Source organism: Callospermophilus lateralis, chromosome 6 (assembly GCF_048772815.1).
Source record: "Callospermophilus lateralis isolate mCalLat2 chromosome 6, mCalLat2.hap1, whole genome shotgun sequence".
NCBI classification, from domain to species: Eukaryota; Metazoa; Chordata; class Mammalia; order Rodentia; family Sciuridae; genus Callospermophilus; species Callospermophilus lateralis.
In genome coordinates this window covers 42,929,658-42,940,967 of record NC_135310.1, presented here as the reverse complement: position 1 = coordinate 42,940,967, position 11,310 = coordinate 42,929,658, and the positions used below count along the sequence as shown (strand labels likewise).

Here is an 11,310-nt window from a genome sequence, read left to right as displayed (position 1 = left end):
TAATATAAATGTTGTGCACATTTCACTTCCTCACAATTCTCATACAGCAATTTAGATGCCATGAAAGGGCACCCCATGGTTCAATTCTGTGGTATGCTTTGATTCAGGCAGAGGTGAACACTGCACCACAATCTAGCAATTACGAATAGTGGTATTTCATAAGACAGAAAAAAAAACATAATGAGTGTCAGTTAACATAATGATACATGGGAATTATCCTTTAGGAAGTAACTCTCACATAGTAATGAAGTACAGAAGATGAACTTTTCCCAATGGATCTCTATGCAAAATTTTATTAAGTGTCAGCAAAGTTAAATGAATGTTTTAGAGATCTAACTTGAATCTGGAATAAGGCTGTCTTTACTTAATTTCTATCTCCATTTCAGATTAAATGTCTAATCTCAGGCAAATTCTATTTTCTGTGCTTCTAATTCCTCAATTTTAAAATGGAAAAACATAACTATATTCTTTATATTTCTGTAAAGAGTAATTGAAAACAAGTGAAATGCACAGAATAATGTCTGACCCAAGATAAATGGTCAATTGGTATTAGCTGCTACTCTTACATAACTGGGACTTTATTTTCTTTGGTCTCCCTGTTCTTAAATTCCCTCTAATTTTCTTAATCTTTTAAACTCTATGTCCAGATCTTGTCAAATATTTCCAGTTTTCTGAAGTGAAATAGGATGGGAGCTTCAGGCTCCCCAAGAAAAGACAAGCCCTTTTCTTGTTCATATTAATTTATCAAATTATAACTCCCAGGCATTGTATATTAAGAAATTGGTTTTTTTTTCTTTTGAAAATCTTATCAAAGAAAAGATTCTCACCTCAGGAAAAGGTGATAATAGAAATATGTAGAACATAACATAACTTGGACAGAGGGCGTTTCTGGGAAAGCTAATTGAAGGATGGTAATTTTTAGAGGAAGAAAAGGGTTCCCGCCCCCCCCCCCAAAAAAAATCCTTTTTTTTTCCCCCATAGTGAAGAAAACCTGCCCTAGAAACAAACTTCCTCCCCGCTGGCCATCATAGTCTTCTTCAGGCTCACTGTGAGAATTATGTTATGTGTTATTGCTTAAATCATCTCCTGGAACAGGAGACCATGATAGGTTTTCTCATTAATGCTTTTATATGTTCCCCTTGGAGAACATAACCTTTGATCATACCTGAGCCAAACTCTGGTCTATTACTGATCTACCTCTAGTTTAGAAGCTCCTCTGTCCTCAAGAAAAATTTAAAATTTAGCTTATTGCTTATTTCTCAATAATAAAATATAATTCTATATAAATACACAAATCAAAAATACTAAAAAATAGAAAACTTGAATTTGTTATCACAATAATTAAGTACTTGTCATTAGAATTTATTAAAATTCTTATAAAACAGGTACTCATCTTCTTTTTCTAGGAAATCTTTTGAGAATGCAAATTTTTCATTTTCCACAAAAAGGATTGCTAAACATGGAGGTCAAAGTAATAGTCAAGGAAACTGTAGGCCTTAACTAGTTAATAATTTTTTTTAAAAAAAGCTATCTTTTTAAAAAATATTTATTTTTATAGTTGTAGTTGAACACAATAACTATTTATTTATATGTGGTGCTGAGGATCGAACTCAGGACTTCGCATGTGCGAGGCGAGCGCTCTACCGCTGAGCCATAACTTCAGCCTCACTAGTTAATAATTTTTAACTTTAAGAAGTTAACTTTCTCCAATGGCAAAAGTATTGCCAAAGTTAAATGTTTTGAAAGGTATCCTTTGAAATTAGTGTTAAACACAATGCAATATTTCAAGAGGAGTCATACCAAAGATATTCAGTAATTGTAAAGAATTCTCTTGCATAAATTAAAATCAGAAAATATGCAATTAAAAGATAGTGCACCATGATCAAGTGGGGTTCATTCAGGGATGCAAGTTTGGTTCAACATATGGAAATCAATAAACATAATTCATCACATCAATAGACTTAAAGAAAAGAATCATATGTTTATCAACAGATGCCGAAAAGGCATTTGACAAAATACAGTATATCTTTATGTTCAAAACACTAGAAAAACAACAAGGGATAGTGAGAACAGACCTCAACATTGTAAAAGCTATCTATGGTAAACTGAAGGCCAACATCATTCTAAGTGGAGAAAAATTGAAAGCATTCTCTCTAAAAACTAGAACAAGGCAGGGATGTTCTCTTCCACCAATTCTATTCAATAAAGTCTTTGAAACTCTAGTTAGAGCAATCAGACAGAGGAAAGAAATTAAAGGGATACAAATAGGAAAAGAAGAACTAAAGCTATCACTATTTGCTGATGACATGATTCTATAATTAGAAGATCCAAAAAAGAAATTCTACCAGAAAACTTATAGAACTAATAAATAAATTTAGCAAAGTAGCAGGATATAAAATCAATACCCGTAAATCAAATTCACTTCTCAATATAAGCAATGAATCTGCTGTAAGAGAAGTTAGAAAAACCATCCCATTCACAATAGCCTCAAAAAATAAAATACATGGTAATTAATCTAACAAAAGATATGAAAGACCTCTACAATGAAAACTACAGAACACTAAAGAAATAAATTGAAAAAGACCTCAGAAGATAGGAAGAATTAATTTAGTCAAAATGGCCCTACTACCAAAACTGTTACACAGATTTAAAACAATTCCTATAAAAATCCCAATGAAATTCTTTATAGAACTAGAAAAACTAATCATGAAATTCATTTGGAAAAATCAAAGACCTAGAATAGCTAGCACAGTTCTTAGCAAGAAGAGTGATGCAGAAGACATAACAATACCAGCCCTTAACCTATATTACAGAGCTATATTAACAAAAAAGACGTGGTATTTCTTACCAAAATAGACATGTAGACCAATGGTACAAAATAGAAAATACAGAGAGAAATTCATATAAATATGTTTATCTCATACTACACAAAGGTGCCATAAACATACTTTGGAGAAAAGATAGCCTACTCAACAAATAATGGTGCTGGGAAAACTGGGAATCCATATGTAACAGAATGAAATTGAACTTTTCTCACCCTTCAAAAAATCAACTCAAAGTGAATCAAAGACTTAGACTCTAGAACAGAGACCCTGCACCTTATAGAAGGAAGAGTAGGCTCAAATCTTCATCATGTTGACTTAGGACCTGACTTCCTGAACAAGACTCCTAAAGCACAAGAAGTAAAATTAAGAATCAATAAATGGGATGGATCAAACTAAAATTTTCTTCTCAGCAAAGGTAACAATAATGTGATGAGAGAGCCCACAGAATGGGAAAAAATTTTTACCATACGCACCACAGACAGAGCACTAATTAATCTCCAGTATATATAAAGAACTCAAAAAACTCAACACCAAAGAAATAAGTAACCCAATCAACAAATGGTCTAAAGAACTGAACAGACACTTTACAGAAGAAATAAAATCGATCAACAAACATGAAAAAAAATGTTCATCATCTCTAGAAATCAGAGAAATGCAAATCAAAACTACTCTAAAGCCAGTGGCATTTGCTGGTAATCCCAGTGGCTCAGGAGGCTGAGGTAGGAGGATCATGAGTTCAAAGCCAGCCTCAGCAAAAGCAAGCCACTAAATAACTCAGTGATACCTGTCTCTAATAAAATATAAAGTATGGTAGGATATGACTCATTGGTTGAATGCCCCTGAGTTAAATCCCCAGTAGCAAACAAACAAAAAACTACTCTTAAAATTTTATCTCAGAATGGCAATTATCAAGAATATAAGCATTAATAAGTGTTGATGAGGATGTGGGGGGGAAAAGGTACACTCATGCATTGCTGGTGAGACTGCAAATTGGTACAACCACTATGGAAAACAATATGGAAATACCTCATAAAATTTGGAATGCAACCACCATTTTACTCAGCTTTCCCATTCCTCAGTTTACACACAAAGGACTTAAAATCAGCATACTACAGTGACATGGCCACATCAATGTTTATAGCAGCTCAATTCACAGTAGCTAAACTATGGAACCATTGTAGATGCCGTTTAACTGATGAATAGTTAAAGAAAATGTGGTACATATACACAATGGAATATTACTCAGCCTTAAAGAAGAATGAAATTATGGCATTTGCAGGTAAATGGATGGAGCTAGAGAATATTACGCTAAGTGAAATAAGCCAGTCATAAAAAACCAAAGCCAAATGTTTTTTCTTTTAAGCAGATGCTGATCCATAATGGGGTGGGGAGATAGGGAAGAATGAAGGAACTTTGGTTAGTGTAGAGGGGAGTAAGGGGAGGGGTGAGGTTGTGGGGATGGGAAGGACTGTAGAAAGAGACAGACATTATTACCCTATATACATGTATGATTACATTATTGGAATAACTCTGAACCATGTATAGCCAGAGGAATGAGAAATTGTGCTCCATTTGTGTCAAATGGTATATGTCAAATGCATTCTACTGTAAAATTAATTAATTAATTAATTAATTAAAAAAGAAAAAAAGTAACATGACCCCAGTTAACCATTCTACCTATATGGGTATGACATCAATTTCAGTAATACACATTCATCTTTTTCTGTCTTTTTCACATGCTGGCAAATTGTAGACTACATTTCCATCTTTTTGCTTTTTCATTTTGTCACATATATTTTGCAAGAGCATCACCCAGTACTGTAAGCAAATTAATAAAATCTTCACCAGGATGTTGCATCATTGGTCATTTTAAAAAAATAGTGTACTCATTTATAGCATAGATTATGTATGTTACACCAGGCAGACTTTCCATGGGTATAGTTGTTTAAATTGAGTTAAAAGTTTTAGTTATTAGGGAGCCAAAATGTCAAAATTATAATGTGATATTGTATGCATGTATAAATATGTAACAAATCCTACTATTATATGCATATAATTGTAATGTGCTAATAAAAAGTTAAGGGAAAAAAAGAAAATATATACCAATCCTGTTAAAAAAGACATTTACTTCCAAAATCTTTCAATACAATATCATAGGAAACAAATATGCAAATTTCCCATCAGTAGACTTAATAAAATTCATAATCTGATTAAAAGTGTCCCAATTAATAAAAAGCATCAGTGATGTAAATTATGCCTCCTTAGATGAATATTCACTGCATAGTGTCCTTCTTGAACAGTCTTCCTGGCAGCCTCACTCTATAGTGAGTAATTATGGAGATGATGGCTTTTGGATGGATAACTTGCAATACCTAAAACTTAGCATTTCAAGCTGACAGCTCACAAATAAGTTAAAAAAAAACAATGAATTAAATATTTTTTGTGAGTATTTCCTCTCCTTTACAGGCTTAACAATGCCTTATTGTGTTGTTTTTGCTTCAAACATTTATGTTAAACTGAAGTCATTTTCATTTTCTGTCCTTGGCTTAATGAATGAAATTGAATGTATCATGTAGCTCATTAATGTACATCTTCAGTCTCTTTTTTTTTATTTCATTTTTCAATCATTTTTTCTTCCCAGGAATATTTTCAATATATTTTTTTCTTTATTCCTTATTTTGCAGTTCTGGGGATTAAACCCATAATTTTATGTGTGCTGGACAAGCACTCTACCCTTAGCTACAGTGGCAGCTCTAATTTTTTAAAATATGAAACCCCACATTTCTTTTCCTCATTCTATATTTTAAAGCAGTAGATTTTTTCCCTCAATAGCATTCCATTTTCTGTTGATATCAATTGCTATGAAAGTCCTACTTTTATTGTTTTCTAAATAACTTATTTCCTTGAGTTGGTCACTACTAAATATGAATCTGAATAAAAACATAATATTGTACCTTGTAAATATGTACAAATATTATGTCAGTCAAAATAATTTTTAAGTTGGACAAGGATTAATATCCAGAATATATAAAAAAACTCAAAAAAACAACAAACAACCCCACCCCTCCCCCACTCCCCTCTACACAAACCAAAGTTCCTTTTTGGACAAATATTATTAGCTATGTGGATATTTTTAATTTTTATATTATAATTAATACACTTTAATTGTACAAATTAAAGGGCTTCACTCTGACATTTCCTTACATGCTATTGTGCTTGATCACATCCACCTTTTCTTCTCTCATCCTTTCCCTAACTGTCCCCCTTCTACTGTCTCCCTGCCCCTTCTTAGTCCCTATCAGTTCCTCATGGTCTTTAGGTCTTGTTGTTGTTGTTGTTTCTGCATATGAGAGAAAATGTGCTATACTTGTTTTTCTGTCTGGCTTATTTTGTTTAATATGATTTCTTCCAATTACATCCATTTTTCTGAAAATAACATAATTTCATTCTTTATGTCTGAATAATAATTGTTTATATGTACCATATTTTCTTTATTCATTCATCTGTTGATGGACATCTTAAATATTGTGAATAGTGTCAGAGTAAACATGAGTATGTAGGTATCTCTTTTGTATGAAGACTTCATTACCTTTTGGTATATACCCATGAATGGGATAGCTAGATCATATGATAGTTCTATTTTTACCTTGGTTTGTTTGTTTGTTTTGTGGGGGGGGTACTGGGAATTGAACTCAGGGGCACTTGACCACTCAGCCACATCCCCAGCCCTATATTTTGTATTTTTAAAAAGAGATCTCCCTGAGTACTGCAGTCCGGCTGGGCAAAATAACTGGGAGGTGACAAGCAACTTGAAGGTTGAAGTGGAAACTGCTTTATTGCAGGGGGAACTCAGCGGGAACTGAGAGGGAACTCAAGGTAGCGGGAACCCAAGGTAGCGGGAACCGCTTTATTGCGGAACAGCAGAGGTATATATACCTAACTGACTACACACAGCTTGACTCAATTAGCATCATCTAGATACAGCAGTCAGCCAATAAGGAATCCCCACCATCTTAATGGCTCGGTGGCTTTGCCTCACAAACCACTCCTCCTGGCAAACTACCAGGTGTCATCTTGACTTGATTTGCAGTCCCCAACACCTGAGTTGCTTACCACCTCGCTTTTGCTAAGGCTGGCTTTGAACTCTTTATCCTCCTGCCTTAGCCTTCCAAACTGCTGGTGAAAAACCAGCCTCTACCTCAGAATAAAGCCTGTCCAAGGAAGGGACATGACCTTTGTCCTTGGAAAGACCCACAGAGCACTCCTAGGCACATTCCCACCCTGCTAAGTTGTTTGTCTACAAATAACAGGAGAGATCTGCTTCACCAGGTGTCCCTGATTCAGTCAGGCTAGGTGGGGATCCATAGCAACCCCCTAGCAGCCACCAATCAGCATGAGATGGGGAAATACCTGGGATGCCAGATGACCCTCCCAGTAGTTTATGGTGGTTGATAACATGTTGGGAAACCATGTAGTTCAGCATAAACACCCCTTTTGTCTTAAACCAATCAGTTCAAAACGAATCCCCCTCTTGTAGTAACCAATCATCCCTACCCAACTTGTTCCCGCCAGTGAATGTGCTAATCATGTTTTAGAGTTGTTATTTGATTTTCCTGCTGTGTGTGATGATTTTCTAAGAGATGCTATGATATATGTGGGGGTCCCTGCCTTCTCCAAAGAATGTATCAAACTGCTGCAAACCCTGGGCTCAGGGCCTCTCAGCGTCACCAGTTGCTGTGTGTGCGCAGAGGACTGAGCTAGGTCGCAATAAACACCTCTTTGCTGTTAACATCGATCTTGGTCTCTGGTGGTCTTTTGGGGGTCCCCAATTCGAACATAACACTGGGATTACAAACGTGAGCTATCGGCCCAGCTATTTTTAGTTTTTTAAATGAACCTCTATACTGATTTCCTTAGTGGCAGTACTAATTTACATTCCTACCAACAGCATATAAGGGTTATCTTTTTCTCCTCAATCTCACCAACATTTGTGATTATTATTATTTTTATGATAGCTGGGGTGAGATGGCATCTCATGTAGCTTTGATTCCCATTTCCTTTATAGATAACAATATTGAGCATTTTTTCATACATTTATTGACCACTTATACTTCTTTGAGACATATCTGTTCATATCATTTTCCCATTTATTGGTTGGGTTATTTGTTGTTGTTGTTAGGTTTTTTGAGTTTTTTATATATTCTGGATATTAATCCTTTGTCAGATGAATAGCTAGCAAATATTTTCTCCCATTCTTCACTCTGTTGATTGTTTCTTTTGCTGTGTAGATTTTTTAAATTTGTTACAATCCCATTTGTGGGTTCTTACTTTTGTTTGCTGATCTATGGGAGTTCTAACCAGGAGATCATCACCTGTGACCAACCCTCATGTTTACTAGGTTTTCCATTAGTAGTTTCAGTTTCAGGTCTTACATTAAGGTTTTTGATTCATTTTGAGTTGATTCTCATGTAGACTGGAAGTTTCAACCTTCTACTTGGGATTATCTAGTTTTCCCAGCACTATTTGTTGAAGAGGATATCCTTTCTACTAATGTATTTTTTGGCACACTTGTAGAAAATCAGTTACCTGAAGATTAATGGTTTATTTCTGGGTTTTCTTTTCAGTTCCATTGGTCTATATGTCTGGATTTTCCTCCCATATCATGCTATTTTTGTTACTATGGCTCTGTAGTGTGTTTTGAAGTCATGTATTGTGATGGTGAAGCATTGGGGTTTTTTGCTCAGGATTGCATTGGCTAGTCAGGATGTATTGTGCTTCTATATGAATTTTAGAATTTTTGTTGTTGTTCTGTGAAGAAAGTCATTGGTGTTTCGATGGGGATTGCAATGATTTGAGTGGTATGGCCATTTTAATAATATTAACTCTCCCAGTCCATGAACATGTCAGGTCTTATCACCTTCTAGTGTTTTCTTCAATTTCTTTTTTCAAAATTTTGTAATTTTCATTATAGAGTTATTCCTAGGTGTCTTATTTTTTGTGGCTATTGTGAGTGGGGTTGATTTTGTGATTTCTTTTTCATTGAGTTCATTATTGGTTTAGAAAAATTAATAATTTTTATAGGTTGATTTTATATCTTTCTACTTTCCTATATTATCAGTCATAAAAATCTTTTTTTTTGTTTTGGAGCCTTTTAGATTTTGTATTTATAGAATCATATCATCTTCCAAGAGGGATAATTTGACCTCCTTGTGTCCTATTTATAAGTCTTTTGGTTCTTTCTCTTGTCTGATTACTCTGGCTAGGATTCCTAGTACTATATTGAATAATAAGGGTAAGAGTAGCATCCTTATCTCTTTCCTGATTTTAATTTGGGGAAAATGCTTTCAGTTTTTCCCCATTCAGTATAATGGGCTTGTTGTATAGAACCTTCATTATGTTGAAGTATGATCTTTTGCTTAATTTATTTGGAGCTTTTATCACAAAAGTTACTGAATTTTATCAAAGACTTTTCCTACATCTGTTGAAATGTTCTTGTGATTTTTTTTTATCCCTGGTTCTGTGTTCTGTATTACATTTATTATTTTGTGTATATAAACCTATTCTGAACTAAAACCAACTTGATTATGATGTATGATCTTTTTAAAGTGCTGTTAATTTTTTTCAAGGATTTTTTTTGAGGAATTTGGCATTTTATGTTTATCAGGGATATTGGGTTATAGTTGTCTTTTTTTGGGGGGGGGTTGTGTCCTTGTAGGTTTTGGTAGCAGGGTTATACTGGCTTTGTTGAATGAGTTTGGAAGGGCTCTTACCATTTCTATTTTATAGAATAGTTTAAGTAATATTGTTATTAGTTCTTCTTTAAAAGTCTGGTAAAATTCAGCAGTGAATTCATCTGATCCTGGGGTTTTTTTTGTTGTTGTTGTTGGAAGACTTTTATTATTATTACTACAATTTCATTTCTTGGTTTGCATCTATTTAGATTTTTAATATCTACTTGACTAAGTTTTGATAGATCATATGTGTCCAGAAATTTTTCCATTTATTATATATTTTCCAATTTATTAACATATTAGAATATTTTAGAATTAGAGTATTAGAATGTTTTTCAAAATATTTCCCAATGATCCTTTGAATTTCTGTGTATCTGTTATAATACCTCCTTTTTCATCTCTTAATTTTATTTATTTAGGTATTTCTCTTTCTTTTGGTTAGTTTAGATAAAAACTTGTCAATTTTGTTCATCTTTTCAAAATACCAGCTCTTAGTTTTGCTGAACCTTTGTATTGTTCTTTTAGTTTTTTTTTTTTTTTTCTGATTTTTATTATTTCTTTCCTGTTACTGATGTGGGGTTTGTTTTGTTTTTGTTTTTCTAACACCTTGGCATTTTTCACCAAATTATGTATTTGAGAAGTCTTTGCTTATGTTTTTTGGTGAAGGCACTCATTGCTATAAACTTCCCTCATATTGCTTTTGCTGTATCCCACAAATTTTGGTATATTATGTTTCCCATTGAACCCAGGGTCACACACTTGCTACAAGTGCTGTACCAATGAACTATATCCCCAACCTTGTACTGAGGTTTCTTAATTTCAATGGAATAAAGACTTTTCTAAGGTTCTTTTTTAAAAAAAATTTATATATTTATTCAGGTGATCAACTATAGAATGAAGTTCTTTTAGCATTATGAAATCCAATGTTTTGAAATATTTTCCCTTAGCAATTTTAGTTATGTTTTGAAACATTTTTCCTTAGCAATTCTATTTATTATATTTTTATAATCTCAAAGATATTGTCTTATCAGAAGTGTTTCATGCATTCAGGTATTTCGAATGATTTCTGATGTGATCAGTAATAAAGGTTGCAATGAAGTATAGCTATGATTATAACTGTCCTGTAATCTAAAAACAACTGGGAATATTTTTTCTGTACAGTCAGCTATGAAATTATTGGAGATAATTGTCCATCTAGAAGAAACTGGTCATCTTTCCATTGATCAATTAGTTATTGTTTTGGATAGGATTTCACAAGATAGGTCTCATCATGCCTTCCATTTATTCAAATGTTTCCAATTATCCAATAAAGGCTTTTTTTTCCCCCAAGGGCAGAGCACTGGGTTTCAAATTGGAGCAAATTCTGACACAGATTTGTATTTTCCAGGATTTTTCAAAGCACAAATCAGAGCTCTATGATCTCCCATAGCATGACCAAAAAGCAGACATCCTTTGGGGGTTCACTGAAAAATTGGCATTTATGAGTTGAGGGAGCTCCTCTGTTATGTAAAAGTACATTTATTTATATGTGATGTTGAGAATAGAACCCAGTACTTCACACATGCTAGGAAAGTGCTCTACCAATGAGCTACAACCCCAGCCCCTTTATTTGTTATTTTGAGATGGTCTCACTAAGTCACTTAGTGCCTCACTAAGTTGCTGAGGCTGGCTTTGAAACTCATGATCCTCCTACCTTAGTCTCCCAAATTCCAGATATGTTATCATGCCCAGCTAGTTTCCTTAATTTCTTGCTT

General features: G+C 33.9%; 1 pseudogene; it reads right to left on the bottom strand.

The window, feature by feature from the left end:
* Positions 1-10,594: 10,594 nt before the first annotated feature.
* On the bottom strand, positions 10,595-11,074 carry LOC143402348 (S-formylglutathione hydrolase pseudogene; annotated as a pseudogene).
* Positions 11,075-11,310: the final 236 nt, after the last annotated feature.